The 16,100-nt window shown below is 43.1% G+C and overlaps 1 pseudogene; it reads left to right on the top strand.

The window, feature by feature from the left end:
• Positions 1-1,283: 1,283 nt before the first annotated feature.
• The window catches only part of LOC142451550 (chromatin target of PRMT1 protein pseudogene), a 157,075-nt pseudogene continuing 142,258 nt past the window's right edge, over positions 1,284-16,100 (top strand).

The raw sequence follows: 16,100 nt of genomic DNA, 5'->3' as shown, positions 1-16,100 counted from the left end.
GTGCTTTTGAGTTGGTTCCAACTCATTCTGACCCTGTGTGCAACAGAATGGAACACTGGCCTGTCTTGTGCCATCCCCACAACTGGATGCTATATTATGATTGTTGTTGCAGTCACTGTGCCACTCAGTCTCAGCGAGGGTCTTCCTCTAACCCCCTGCTGTTCTACATGATCAAGCATGATGTCTTTTCCATGGAATGGTCTCTCCTGACATGTCCAAAATTCCTGAGACAAAGTCTGATCATTCTTGATTCTAAGGAACACTTTGCTGTCCTTCTTGCAAGACAGACTTGTTTGTTCTTTTGGCAATCCATGGTAATTTTCATAAATGTCAGCATCATAATTCAAGTGCATTGATTCTTCTTCAGTCTTCCTAATGTGGATAGAGCAGCTTTAGACAGATAGATAGAGCACCTTTACTGATGGGGCACAACTTAAAATGAGAAGGAAAAAGGTTCAATTATACATTAATAATCGGAACATAGGATGTATAAATTTGGAAGTCATAAAAAATGAAATGCATAAAAATGAGTTTCTTAGACATTAATGAGCTGTATTAGACTAAACTGGCCATTTTGAATCAGACAATCATATGAGTTACTATTCTGGGAATAACAAACTCAAGGAAAATTTTTTTCACATTCATTGACAAAAAAGTATTTATTTTAATATCTATTTGAAGCACAATGCTATCTATGACAATATAATATCCATGTGACTACAAGACTAATTAGTACAATTTTTATTCTATTATGCACCAATCACCAAAAGGTATGATGAATAAATTGATTCATTCTTCCAAGTTCTTCCGTTTGAAGTTGATAAAACATGCAATCATGATGCATTGACAATGACTGTCAGAGGAAGCTTGCATGTTACCATAATGTTGACCATATTTCAGACTAAGACAAACTGGAGAGAAAGGTCTAGCAATCTGTGTCTGAAAATCTGCCAGTAAAAACACCGTAAAGCTAAGAGGCTGATCCTCCTGTGCGCGGGCAAGTTCACAGTAGCTGGAAACAACAACATTGTTTTTTCTGAAATAGTCACTGAGCCGTTGTCTGAGTTTACTGAGTTGTCCTTTGTATCTTTGTAAGATCTTAACCTTGAAGACTGATGCTGTCCATGATTTCATCTTGCTGGGATCCACAATCAATGCTCATGTAAACAGCTGTCAGGAGATGAAGTGACGCATTGCATTGGGTAAATGTGCTGCAGGAGACCTCTTTAAAGTGTCGCAAAGCAAGGATGCTACACAAATAACGGACAAATGCTGTCTAACAAATGCTGATCAAATCATCGGAGAAGCTGGCTTGTGTGAAGAAGGATGCAACATCAGGATCAGAGAAAAGCATAGTAACAACCTTCGATATGCAGATGTCACAATCTTTCACTGAAAGTGCGGAGGAACTGAAGCCCTTGCTGACGAAGATCAGTGATTGTCGTCTTCAGTATGGATTACAACTCAGTGTAAAGAAGAGCAACATCCTTCCAACTCGATCAACGGGTAACATCAGAATAAACGGAGACAAAGACCAACGTTGTCAAGGAGTGTGTCTACTGAAAGTATCTTGGACTGCTAAGGAAAACCCAATTTGTCTTGGAAGAAGTACGGCCAGAGTACTTTGGATATGCTGTCAGCAGAGACCAGCCTCTGGAGGAGGACGTCATGTTTGGTAAATTAGAGAGGCAACAAAAGAGAGGAAGGCCCTCAATGATATCTGTTGACACAGAAGCTGCAACAATGGGTTCAGCGTAGGAGCATCGTGAGGATGGCACACAGTGTAGGAGCATCATGAGGATGGCACACAGTGGAGGAGCATCGTGAGGATGACACACAGCGTAGGAGCATCGTGAGGATGACACACAGCGTAGGAGCATCGTGAGGATGACACACAGTGTAGGAGCATCGTGAGGATGACATACAGTATAGGAGCATCATGAGGATGGCACACAGTGGAGGAGCATCGTGAGGATGACACACAGTATAGGAGCATCGTGAGGATGACACACAGTATAGGAGCATCGTGAGGATGGCACACAGTGTAGGAACATCGTGAGGATGACACACAGTATAGGAGCATCGTGAGGATGACACACAGTGGAGGAGCATCGTGAGGATGGCACACAGTGTAGGAACATCGTGAGGATGACACACAGTATAGGAGCATCGTGAGGATGACACACAGCGTAGGAGCATCGTGAGGATGACACACAGTGGAGGAGCATCGTGAGGATGACACACAGTGGAGGAGCATCGTGAGGATGACACAGTGGAGGAGCATCGTGAGGATGACACACAGCGTAGGAGCATCGTGAGGATGACACACAGTGGAGGAGCATCGTGAGGATGACACACAGTGGAGGAGCATCGTGAGGATGACACACAGTGGAGGAGCATCGTGAGGATGACACACAGCGTAGGAGCATCGTGAGGATGACACACAGTGGAGGAGCATCGTGAGGATGACACACAGTGGAGGAGCATCGTGAGGATGACACACAGTGGAGGAGCATCGTGAGGATGACACACAGTGGAGGAGCATCGTGAGGATGGCACACAGTGGAGGAGCATCGTGAGGATGGCACACAGTGTAGGAACATCGTGAGGATGACACACAGTATAGGAGCATCGTGAGGATGACACACAGTGGAGGAGCATCGTGAGGATGACACACAGTATAGGAGCATCGTGAGGATGACACACAGTATAGGAGCATCGTGAGGATGGCACACAGTGTAGGAGCATCGTGAGGATGACACACAGTATAGGAGCATCGTGAGGATGACACACAGTGTAGGAGCATCGTGAGGATGACACACAGTGGAGGAGCATCGTGAGGATGACACACAGTGGAGGAGCATCGTGAGGATGACACACAGTGGAGGAGCATCGTGAGGATGACACACAGTATAGGAGCATCGTGAGGATGACACACAGTATAGGAGCATCGTGAGGATGGCACACAGTGTAGGAACATCGTGAGGATGACACACAGTATAGGAGCATCGTGAGGATGACACACAGTGGAGGAGCATCGTGAGGATGGCACACAGTGTAGGAACATCGTGAGGATGACACACAGTATAGGAGCATCGTGAGGATGACACACAGTGGAGGAGCATCGTGAGGATGACACACAGTATAGGAGCATCGTGAGGATGACACACAGTGGAGGAGCATCGTGAGGATGACACACAGTGGAGGAGCATCGTGAGGATGACACACAGTATAGGAGCATCGTGAGGATGGCACACAGTGTAGGAGCATCGTGAGGATGACACACAGTGGAGGAGCATCGTGAGGATGGCACACAGTGGAGGAGCATCATGAGGATGACACACAGTGTAGGAGCATCGTGAGGATGGCACACAGTGGAGGAGCATCGTGAGGATGGCACACAGTGTAGGAGCATCGTGAGGATGACACACAGTGGAGGAGCATCGTGAGGATGACACACAGTATAGGAGCATCGTGAGGATGACACACAGTGGAGGAGCATCGTGAGGATGGCACACAGTGTAGGAACATCGTGAGGATGACACACAGTATAGGAGCATCGTGAGGATGACACACAGTGGAGGAGCATCGTGAGGATGACACACAGTATAGGAGCATCGTGAGGATGACACACAGTATAGGAGCATCGTGAGGATGGCACACAGTGTAGGAGCATCGTGAGGATGACACACAGTATAGGAGCATCGTGAGGATGGCACACAGTGTAGGAGCATCGTGAGGATGACACACAGTGGAGGAGCATCGTGAGGATGGCACACAGTGGAGGAGCATCATGAGGATGACACACAGTGTAGGAGCATCGTGAGGATGGCACACAGTGGAGGAGCATCGTGAGGATGGCACACAGTGTAGGAGCATCGTGAGGATGACACACAGTGGAGGAGCATCGTGAGGATGACACACAGTGGAGGAGCATCGTGAGGATGACACACAGCGTAGTAGCATCGTGAGGATGGCACACAGTGTAGGAGCATCGTGAGGATGGCACACAGCGTAGGAGCATCGTGAGGATGACACACAGCGTAGGAGCATCGTGAGGATGGCACACAGTGGAGGAGCATCGTGAGGATGGCACACAGTGTAGGAGCATCGTGAGGATGACACACAGTGGAGGAGCATCGTGAGGATGACACACAGTGGAGGAGCATCGTGAGGATGACACACAGTGGAGGAGCATCGTGAGGATGGCACACAGTGGAGGAGCATCGTGAGGATGGCACACAGTGGAGGAGCATCGTGAGGATGACACACAGTGGAGGAGCATCGTGAGGATGACACACAGTGTAGGAGCATCGTGAGGATGACACACAGTGTAGGAGCATCGTGAGGATGACACACAGTGGAGGAGCATCGTGAGGATGACACACAGTGGAGGAGCATCGTGAGGATGACACACAGTGTAGGAGCATCGTGAGGATGGCACACAGTGGAGGAGCATCGTGAGGATGGCACACAGTGTAGGAGCATCGTGAGGATGACACACAGTGTAGGAGCATCGTGAGGATGACACATAGTGGAGGAGCATCGTGAGGATGACACACAGTGGAGGAGCATCGTGAGGATGACACACAGTGTAGGAGCATCGTGAGGATGACACACAGTGGAGGAGCATCGTGAGGATGACACACAGTGGAGGAGCATCGTGAGGATGGCACACAGTGGAGGAGCATCGTGAGGATGGCACACAGTGGAGGAGCATCGTGAGGATGACACACAGTGGAGGAGCATCGTGAGGATGACACACAGTGTAGGAGCATCGTGAGGATGACACACAGTGTAGGAGCATCGTGAGGATGACACACAGTGGAGGAGCATCGTGAGGATGACACACAGTGGAGGAGCATCGTGAGGATGACACACAGTGTAGGAGCATCGTGAGGATGGCACACAGTGGAGGAGCATCGTGAGGATGGCACACAGTGTAGGAGCATCGTGAGGATGACACACAGTGTAGGAGCATCGTGAGGATGACACATAGTGGAGGAGCATCGTGAGGATGACACACAGTGGAGGAGCATCGTGAGGATGACACACAGTGTAGGAGCATCGTGAGGATGACACACAGTGGAGGAGCATCGTGAGGATGACACACAGTGGAGGAGCATCGTGAGGATGACACACAGTGGAGGAGCATCGTGAGGATGACACACAGTGGAGGAGCATCGTGAGGATGGCACACAGTGGAGGAGCATCGTGAGGATGACACACAGTGTAGGAGCATCGTGAGGATGACACACAGTGGAGGAGCATCGTGAGGATGGCACACAGTGGAGGAGCATCGTGAGGATGACACACAGTGGAGGAGCATCGTGAGGATGACACACAGCGTAGGAGCATCGTGAGGATGACACACAGTATAGGAGCATCGTGAGGATGGCACACAGTGGAGGAGCATCGTGAGGATGGCACACAGTGTAGGAGCATCGTGAGGATGACACACAGTGTAGGAGCATCGTGAGGATGACACACAGTGTAGGAGCATCGTGAGGATGGCACACAGTGGAGGAGCATCGTGAGGATGACACACAGCGTAGGAGCATCGTGAGGATGACACACAGTGTAGGAGCATCGTGAGGATGACACACAGTGTAGGAGCATCGTGAGGATGGCACACAGTGGAGGAGCATCGTGAGGATGGCACGGAGTGGGAAGTGTGTCATTCCATTGTGCATAAGGTCGCTGTGGATCACAACTGACTAGATAGATATGGCATCTAACAGCAACAATAGCAACAACAACATCAGCTCCTGGTTCCTTTTCATTTTTGGGCATATCGTCCTTAGATTATCTCCTTTGTCAGTGTGCAAGAGGAAAGCTGGAGAGAACTGTGTTAGACAGGGTTCTCTAGAGCAACAAAACCAGGACACTAATAATGTTGTAAATATTTATATAGAAAGATACAAAATAAATAAATAATTAATCTATAAAGCAGCACAAATGGCTCAGTGCAAATCACTCCCGTGAGACAGCTACTGCACTGGCAGTCCGTCGAGTCTTAAGGGCTGCGGGGTAGTCCTCTTTGGTGGAGCACTTCAGGCTATCCGGGCACAGGCAGCAAACAGCAAGCAGGTCACCAACAGTCAGCCAGATGACAGGGTCCAACAGTCCCCAGCTCAAGAGATGGACCTTCCAGTAGTGTGGTGAAGCAGGCCTTGAAGGAACCTCAAGTTACAGCGACACAGTCCACAGGTAGGCATCCCACAGGTAGTGTGCCTGGCGAATGGAGACAGAACAGGCAAGGCAGCCACACACTGGTCCAATGATCAGAGAGCAAAAGAGAGCAAGGCTAGGCTCGCTGAGCCATTTATCTCTCAGCCCTTCAACTAATCTCACATGTGTTCATTGGCCATGTTGGCACAACAAACCTACCTATCACAAGAACATACAACCTTCTGCTTGAATATCCTCTCTACTGACCTTTCCGTTCATTAGAGGCATGTTCTCTTTCCCATATTACAACAAATAAAAATGTTACCAATTTTCCATCACTATATAACAAGGACCCCTTTTCTATCTATTGGGTAAAGAATTCCTTTCTCTCAGGTAATTTGGCCTTGCTCCTTGGTTCTAGAAAGAAAATTTTGACCCTTTAGAAGTTGACCCCTGGTGGCGTAGGGGTTACTAGTTGGACTGTTAACTGCAAGGTCAGTAATGTGAAACCAGCATCCACTTCTAGGGAGAAAGAAGAGGCTTTCTACTCCCATAAAGAGTTACAGTCTTGGAAACCCATAAGGACAGTCCTACGCTGTGTTCTCGGGCCTCTGAGCCCCAGCTGACTTGATGACAGTGAGTTGTGGGTTGGTTTGAAATGTCTTTGCTAGATAGATCTCTATTTCTCACCTGGGGGTTTATGCTAATTGATGGGCTTTACCTGACCAAAAGATCACCTCATGGTCTCTTATCGTCTGAGTTCAGGGGAGGGCGGGACTATTCAATGAATCATGCCTAGTCAATGATGCTAAGACTGATGCGTGTGGGAGGGTAGTATGTCCTCTGGAACATGCTTGTTTTGTGCTAGGTACCTCACCCTGTGGGCCTCTTCATTTTATACTCTTCTCCCTGTCCCCCGCCTCAATCTTCCTGCTTTTATGAAGCTCTGCAGAAGTTCTTGTGAGTCACCTGGCAAATTATTAAACTCAAAGAAGTAATGGAAACCAGAAGGTCAGAAGCCAGGAGTCCTAGGCAACTCCAGAACTTGTAAGTGGAAATAAGAAGTAGTGAACATCTGAAATTATAACCTGCAGGTGAGAAGTAACGCTATCACTTGGACTTCTGAACAAGCTGACATCTAAGCCCATGGACAATCTGAAAGACGGTGTTCCTTAAAAGTGAGATTGACCCTTATTCTAGGTGGCTGTCTATTTTGGGAAGAGTCACAGTAATTGCAAACCCACAAAGGGAGTTCTATCCTGTGCCATAGGGCCGCTGTGAATCAAAATCGACTTGATGGCAGTGAGTTGAAGTTTGGAATTGCTCATTGGCTGGGGTCAGAGGAAGAAGTGCTACATGGAAAACAGGTATCAGAACAGAACAGAGAAATAAAAAGCTGAAATTTTTTTATGTTCGCATAGAAGGAATTTGGGGTTCCACACACCACCCCATCAGTACTCAATACTATTCTGTTCACTTTCCCGGCTTCACCCCGCCTTAGCGCAGTCCTCAAAATGTACCAGACCTCAACTCACTACCTTTCCACTGTTATTTAAGTTTTCACAAACATTCTTTTTAAAGTAGTTTTACTTTTTCCATTCTGTATAGTTTCAATTCCATAATAGCATTTTGGGTATAACATTCTTTCCTGCTTCTCAAATCTGTATTAATTTTCTCTTGGTCTAACCAATAACCACCCCCACCCCTAATATAGCAAATCAAAAAAGCAATTAACATTCACTATTTCACTATATCTGTGGGTTAAAAATATGGGAGTGATTTAGATTTTTTTTTTATTTAGGTGTTTCATGGGATTATAATCAAGATGTCAGCCCAACCTACATTTATATGCTTCCAATATGGCTTCACATGAATAGAACATGGCAGAAATAATTATGTGTGACCTATGAATTTAGGAAATAAAAGTAATTGCTCGTATGGACCCATCCTCTGAGAGAAGCTTGCCACCATAACATAAGGACAATAGGGCTGCTATGAATCGCAGTTAACTTGATGGTAGTGAGCTTGCAATTTGGAAATTCCAGGTGGTTGTGGTAGTTACATAATCTCATGTCGATTTGAGGATTAAGAGTGAAGGGGTGGAGTCTAACCTGTCAATCATTGGGTAGCCAATGAAGTCTCTGTGTGGGCATGGCCTTCTGAGAATTCTGGGAATGCTGGCATTTCTTCCTTGGAGATGGGAGACACTCTCTCTCTGCTCACACCCTGGGAGACATAGCTGCTGACAAAACACATGGAACTCTGCTAGTGCGCTGAGCTGTAGAGATCACATGAAGACCCATGCCAGCATTGAGAGGCTTACAACGGCTCTGGATCCTCAAGTTTCCTACTGGCCTGTGATCTTCCTGCATTCGGCTTTATTGCATGTATTTAGTGAGTCTGAAGAGGACTTTATAGATTGGTATCGGATATATGGGCTAATATTGGACTTATGGACTTGAATTGGACTGGGCTGGCAATTGAATATGTTTTCTCAATGTACAATTGCTCTTGTATATAAAACTCTTTCCCATACACATATGAGTGTCTATGAATTTGTTTCTCTAGTCTCCCCGGACTACCACAGTGGTTAAGGTCAGAGGGTGTGTTCACTTTTGCACGCCTGCTGGCAAAAGTCTCAGTTTCCTGGCTGTGGGCAGGAGCTGACATACTTGCAATATGAACCGCTCACTACATCTCCATGCTTGTCCGTGTGACATGGTAACAAGCTTCACCCAGAGTAAGGGTCCATGAGCACAATGCCTTTTATCTCCTAAAACCACAAGTCACATATATTTGTTTCTGCTATACTCTACTCCTTAAAATTGAATCACTAAGTATAGCCAACAGCCAAGGCAAGAAGAATTAGGCTTCACCTTTTGAAAGGAATACTATCAAATAATTTGTAGACATTTAAATTTGTAACAGACATACCAACAGCTGTATGCTTTTCTGTCATCTCTGTCATCAACCTACCTACCTCTCCTCTATGACTTACGTACCAGGAATTCACACTGGCCTTAACCCGACAGTACAAAATAGATTTTGCTTTTCCCCTTTCCTTATATGTATTTTCTATTGCCAACAGTTAGAAACTTTACTGACATTATTCACAATGGTTACTCATTTTCTCCATCCTAGAACTCATGGGAAAATATGTTTAGATTTGCTAGCTAGCCCATCCTCTGTAAAAAGAAAATATTCTAACAGGAGTACAATATATGTGTTCATTTCCTTTTGCCTTGAGACTTACAGTACCAAAACCAAGCCAAAACTCATTGCCATCCAGTCGATTCTAACACATGTGACCCTATATATTGTTTCCAAGGCTGTAAATCTTCATGAGATTAGATAGCTTCATCTTTCTCTCAAGGAAAAGCTGGTGGATTTGAACCATGAACCTTGCAGTTAGCAATCCACTGCTATTCCAAAATTACTTGGTCTATCCCAACCTCTTCAATAGGTTGTTAATCATTTGTAACACAATTGGGTTCATAGCTATTGTCCTCATACTTTCATTTTGAGTTGGCAACACATCATGGTTGGTTGTAATTTTCTTTCTTATTTGGTAGCTATGTGAAGCATCTCTTTGATCCTAACAGTCAGAACTGTGCACAGAAAGTGCATTCATTGCAGCCTCATCGAGCCTCTTGAGCCTGTTCCCATGCCCTCGTCCTTTTGACTTGGTTCCTATCCACCTTCCTCATCAGCTACTCTTCTTCATTTTTCTTATATTTCTTCCTGCATGAATTAGCAGACACTTGTATACTTTCTGTTACCTCCATTTTTTTCTTACATAAAGTGTAGTTCATTTCTTGGCAATCCCTTTATAAAGATGCATGCATATCACATTATCTTTCTCATTCTTTTGTTTGTATCTTTCAGCTGTAAAGTACTCTATTTTGTGAATGTAACATAGCTTATTTCATACTTCTTAGCTAGGGATCTTTCCGTTGCTTTCATTATTTTGAAATAACACCTTATACCTCTACGGCCTCACCATCACCACCAGCAAGATCCGAACTCCTTGTCATTGGATTGATTCCAACTCATAGTGACCATATAGGACAGAATAGAAATGTCTCTGTGGGTTCCAAGGGTATTAATATTGTGGCAACACAAAGACTACTCTTCCTCCCATGAGTGGCTGCTTGGTTTGAATTCCTGACCGATGGTCATCCCGTTGGGTAGCCCATTGCACCACCAGAGCTCCTTATACATCCACAACATATCTCATAAATATATTTTTCATGTTGTTTGAAGAGTATCTTCAGGATAAATTCTAAGAGTTGAATGACTATCAATAAAAACTAAATTTCCCTCCAGAATTTTTTTTACCAGTTTTGTATTCTCATTAGCATGAAGAATGCCTGTCTTGAGTGGGCTACAGGGCTGGCCTCAATCAGAACCAGACTGACAGCCTCCCTAGAAGTGTGTGCTACAGGGGGCCACTGCCATGCACACACAAGCGAGCCAAAAAGGAAAAAAGAGAGAGTGAGGTCTAGACCCCATATTGGCTCACCAAACCCTAAGGATGAAGTCCCTGCCTGGAGCTGCTTAGGCACAGAGAGGACCGTAGGGCCCACAACAAACAGCTCAAGACATGATGAACCCTTGCTGGAGCACACCATGCCAAAGGACAATACTGGGGACACATGGCAAGCAATGAGTTCAGTCTGAAACCCCCGGGGGGTGGAACAAGGGGAGGGGTACAAACCAAGAAGGGAACATAACAGAGGAGCAAGGGGAGCTAAGCAAAACCCCTGAGGAACCCCAAAATAGACTTCAGGCAAGGGGGGGCAGTTCCTGGAACCCCCCAGGACCAATGGGGAGATATAAAGATCAGCAGACAGACCTGGAATTATTTATGCTTTTTTTTTGGGTGGGGGGGGGTTATGCTAGTTATGATTACTCTTGTTTATATATATATATATTTTCTATTTCCTTTTATTCAATTTTTTGTTTTCTTTTGGTATTGTCTACATTATTGTTGGGTTGCCTACCTATATAAGATAGGCAATGGAAGGAAGCCTGAGGAGAAATCAACAGGACCATAGGCTCTGGAGGGACTTAGGGGGAGGGGGAGGTAGAGAAAAAGAGCAGGGAGCAAGCAGTGACATAGACAGGGGAACAATTAGGAAATTAAAATCAACAATGAGGAGGACATAGAGATTCTGGGGGTGTTGAAGCAACAGGTCTAGCTGAGAGGAATTACTAAGAGGCAGAAGAAGGACGAGTGTGATGGTGGGAAAGGAGGAAGGTAAAAGGAAACAGAGGAAAGATCTAGGAGCAAAGCTATGGATAGAGGTACAAACATAGGTGTGTACTTAGGTAAATATATTAATTCATAAAAATAGAGGTATTGGCATAGATACATATATTTATATGACAATACATTGAGGAAGTGGATGGAATTTGGGCCTCTGCCCAAGCCCTCCCTCAATGCAAAGACACTTTGTTCTAACAACCTGACATTCTGTGATGCTCACCCTCCTGGCACAATCACTGAAGACAAAATGGGTGCACAAGCAAATGTGAATAAATCTGATGGTGCCCATCTATTAAAAGATATAGCATCTGGGGGTCTTAAAGGCTTGAAGTTAAACAAGTGGCCATGTAGCAGAGAAGCAACAAGCCCACATGGAAGAAGCACACCAGCCTGTGCAATCATGAGGTGTCGATAGGATCAAGTAACAGGCATCAGAAGATTCAAAACAAACAAATTGTTGACAATGAAGGTCAGAGCAGAGACCCAAAACCCATCTGCAGACAATGTGACATCCCCTCACAAAAGGGTCTCAAGGAAGAGATGAGTCAACCAGGGTGAAATATAGCACCCAGGAAACATACAATAGTCCTCTAGTTCTTTGAAGCTTCCTCAACCCCCACTATCATGACCCCAATTCTGCCTTTCACTGCCCGGCTAGGATGGAGCATGTGCACAGGTACAGATAAGATCTTGGGACACATGGAATCCAGATAAACCCAGCAGGAACAAAAATGGGAGTAGCAATACCAAGAGGGCAGGGAGAGGATCGGGGAAGAGACCACGGGGGAAAGGGAGACAGCGGTTGGTATAAGATATGAAAATACTGGTAATAATAGTTTATAATTTATCAAGGGATCATGAGGATGGGAGAGGGTAGGGAGGGTAAAAGGAGTAGCTGATGCCAAGGAACCAAATAGAATGTAAATGCTTAGAAAATAATGATGGCTACATATGTGCAAATGTGCTTGATACAGTTGATATATTGCTATAACAGTTGTATGAGTCCCCAATAGAATGATCTTTGAAATGACATTCAGTATTGTTTTAATTGGTATTTTTCTAATTTGAATATGTTTGAAAACATTTCATATGTGTACACATCATTTAAAAAGTGTTTTAGGAATCATTTGTTAATATGTTCTTCCCATATTTTTTTCTACTAACTTTTGGTCTTAGCCAGTCCTACCTGCTACTGTCAGTTTATAAGGGCCCTTTATATATTAGGATTATTAGCAATTTCCCTTTGTTATATGTTACCAATACCAGTTTTCCAGTTGTCTTTGGATTTTTAGGGTACTTTTTCCCCCTGAATTAAAAATAAAGTTCTCATGTAGTTGAACTTATTAATATTTTATTGGCTCTATATTTTTTTGCAATAGTCTTTCACTAAATTGATATTAAAGAGTCAGTCACTCATATTTTACCCTCAAATTCTGTGATTTCTTTTCATATTTAGATATGTGATCCACTCATAGTTTATTTTTGTATGATTAGGAGCATGTGAGATCTACTTTTATCTTTCTCAAAATGCATGTCCATATGTTCCCATGTAATTTAGTTAAAAAGGCCATCTTGCCCAAGTGATTTGGGGGAACGGCACTTAAAATTGTTTAAATCAAAGTGACTTAATGGTACTCAGAAGAAAATAAGATTAAATAATTAGTTAGGAGATTATAAACATTGTAATACTTATTGTATATTTACTATTTGATTTATGTGTGTATTTTATTGTATTCAATCAATTCACTAGTCAGAATTATTAGTCAAATGAATTCAGTTAGGCACAAAACAATTGTAAAAAATGCCTAAGTTATTAGAGAAAGTACATGGTAAAGCCAGAATTGGATTAAATTTTAAAAACAAAAATCAACCATAGCAAAAAAATACCTCACTGCCAGTAAGTGAATTTTGATTCCCAGGAACCTTAAGGAACGGAATAGAATTGCCCTGTTTGGCCCTCTGTCAACCATTATAAATCTATAAGGATGAGCAGATAACTCCATCTTCTCAAGTGGTTTGAACCAGTGACCTTGCAGCTAGCAGTCCAACACATAACTAACTAGACCACAACAGTACCTTGGGAGTATGTGTGTGTGTATTTAGAATGTCACTGGATGACACTATCATCTCTCTTGGGGAAGAATGGAAATAAGTTGTTTGGTAGTTCAGTGCCATCAAGTTGGTACTGATTTCTAGCAGTACGATGTACAACGGAGTGAAACACTGTCTGATGCTGTCCCATCCTCACGGTCTTATCCATACCTGAGTCACTGTTGTGTCAGTTCCTCCCACGGAGTGCTTTCCTTTTGTTCATGGGACCTTTACTTTAGCATGCGTGGTGTCCATTGGGGTTGGTCACTCCTGAAACATGTGCAATGTACACAAGACAAGGTCTCTCCATTCTTGTATATAAGGAACTTTCTGGATGTGCTTCCTCCAAGACAGATTTGTTTGTTTCTGAAAGTCCAGTATTCTTGCTATGATAGTTGGGCTTTGTGTCCACTTGGCTGGACCAGGATTCTCAGTGGTTCAGCAAGTAAGGCTGAGTAATTTCCTATAATGTAACCTAACACAGCGTAATCCACCCCCAAATGGTATCTGCTGTGACCAGTCAATTAGTTGAAAATGATTAAAGTAGCTAGCAATCCTCCTACTCAGATCATGGTCCTGGTGAAGTTTCTAAGGGGGTGTAGACTGTATTCTATGTAAGTAGATTTTGTGGGGAGTTTATTTTTTAGTGGTTCTGGATCCTGTTAACAAATAAAACATAAATTAATACTTCTCTAACTTCAATATGCACATAATTCTATGGGGGTGTTATAACAATGTAGATTCTGGTTCAATAAATATATGAGACCTGAAATTCTAGACTTGTAATAAACTCCCAGATTATTGTCATACTGTGGTCTAGATCAGCAAAAAGAAGCTATTGGGTCCAGGGAGGCTAACTAAATTAAAGTAGATCATTAGTCCTGAAAAGGGATTAAACTAAAATATAAATAAGCATCTGGATATTATGTATAAGACGATTATAAAATCTTGATAGGACAATTTCAAGAACGATGTGCATCAGGCTGTAATAAAATGATTCATCCAGGAGGCAAGGCTGGAGGAATATAAAATAGTGGATTTCATATTTTATATAAATAAATAGGCATTATTTGGAGATATTCTTTCCATTTAAATATTATGTTTTTCAGATAATTTAGAATTATTTATAAAAGCTGGTAGTCATACTGGAGATAACATGTGCAGAGTATAAGGAATCTAGGGTACAGGAAATTATGGACAGAAAGTATCTTAGGGTCTAAGATTTTAAATGTCATGCGGCTGATTCCAAAGTACCGCAATGCTAGTAAAAAACTGAGACAGGGTGGAGAGAAGGCTGTTGCCATTGTGAATCTGAGAATTTGAGACCTAGGAGCTGTCAGGTCTTTGGCATAAATGTTAAGTGACCAATAGGTTAACACAATTGTCAAGAAGAGAATGCTGAGACAAATGCTAAAGGGTCCCAGCAAGATGGAGAATGTCATATTCAAGCAGACAGATGAAGGTAAGGAAAACAAAAACTATAATAAAAAGAAGACAAATGTCTATAATCTCTGTTATTATTTTCTATGTCTTTTTAAAATAAAAAATTTAAGCAAATTCAAATGTAAAACACTTAATAACCCTAACCCATTCTATTTAAAACATATTTTCCTACCCTTTAAGTTTACACATTTCACATCTCAATGCTTCCCTATTGTGGCTAATTTCAGTACGCTAGATGTTCAGGAGTCAATAAAACAGCCTCACACCAGATACAAAAGCAAGATCTCATTTTTCTAATACGTAAATGTGCTGAAGGAATCTCAATGACTTGTTTCTGTATTCAGACTGTATTTAACATATATTTGATGTCTAAATGTTTTTGTTTTTCTCCAAAATTTCATATATTGCCTTCTTTGTCATTATTTTTCTTTTCTGCTATTAAGTTGATTGTGATGGGCACATCCAATTCATTCGAGTCTTGCCAAGAAAAAGGTGAGCTATTCCAATGTGCTTATTCTGATTATTAAGTTTTAAGGAGATAGCACTAGAACTCTTTTACCTCTGACCAAATTTCCTGACTTCAAGGTGCTTACTACGAAAGGGTTGCCAATCATCCTGAATGTTTGCAATAAGATAACATTTGACAAGAGCCTCCTACTGAATACAGTATCACTTGTTTTTAATTAGTGATAACATTTTTTTATTAAGAGAATGGCAAGATTAGCTTGGTTATACAGGTGGTCATTTATTGTGAGGGGACTGAGCAATATTTGATCAAAATATAATACTTGTTAACTGAAAGCTTAGTAGGAAAAAAACATCGATTACCTCTTGGTAATTGGCCCATACAGGTTTCAAAGGTTATACTCATCAAAGAAGCAGACAGCCATAACTGTGTCCGACGGAGCCGCTGGTGGGTTCATCTGACTGTTTAACTGCTTGACCCCCAGGATTGCACGACTTATATAGTTAGTGAACGCTTCTCTCCCCTGACGCACATCACTTTGCTGCTTACTTGAAAGTTTCGTTCTAGTAAACAGGTATAATAGAGAATCTGGCACAATTTTTTAATGTCATCTATCAGAGAAGGTTCAGGGATCAGCAACAGAAGACCCAAAGCAAACAA

The sequence above is a fragment of the Tenrec ecaudatus genome, chromosome 6 (genome assembly GCF_050624435.1).
Source record: "Tenrec ecaudatus isolate mTenEca1 chromosome 6, mTenEca1.hap1, whole genome shotgun sequence".
NCBI classification, from domain to species: Eukaryota; Metazoa; Chordata; class Mammalia; order Afrosoricida; family Tenrecidae; genus Tenrec; species Tenrec ecaudatus.
This window is presented reverse-complemented; position numbering and strand designations above follow the sequence as displayed.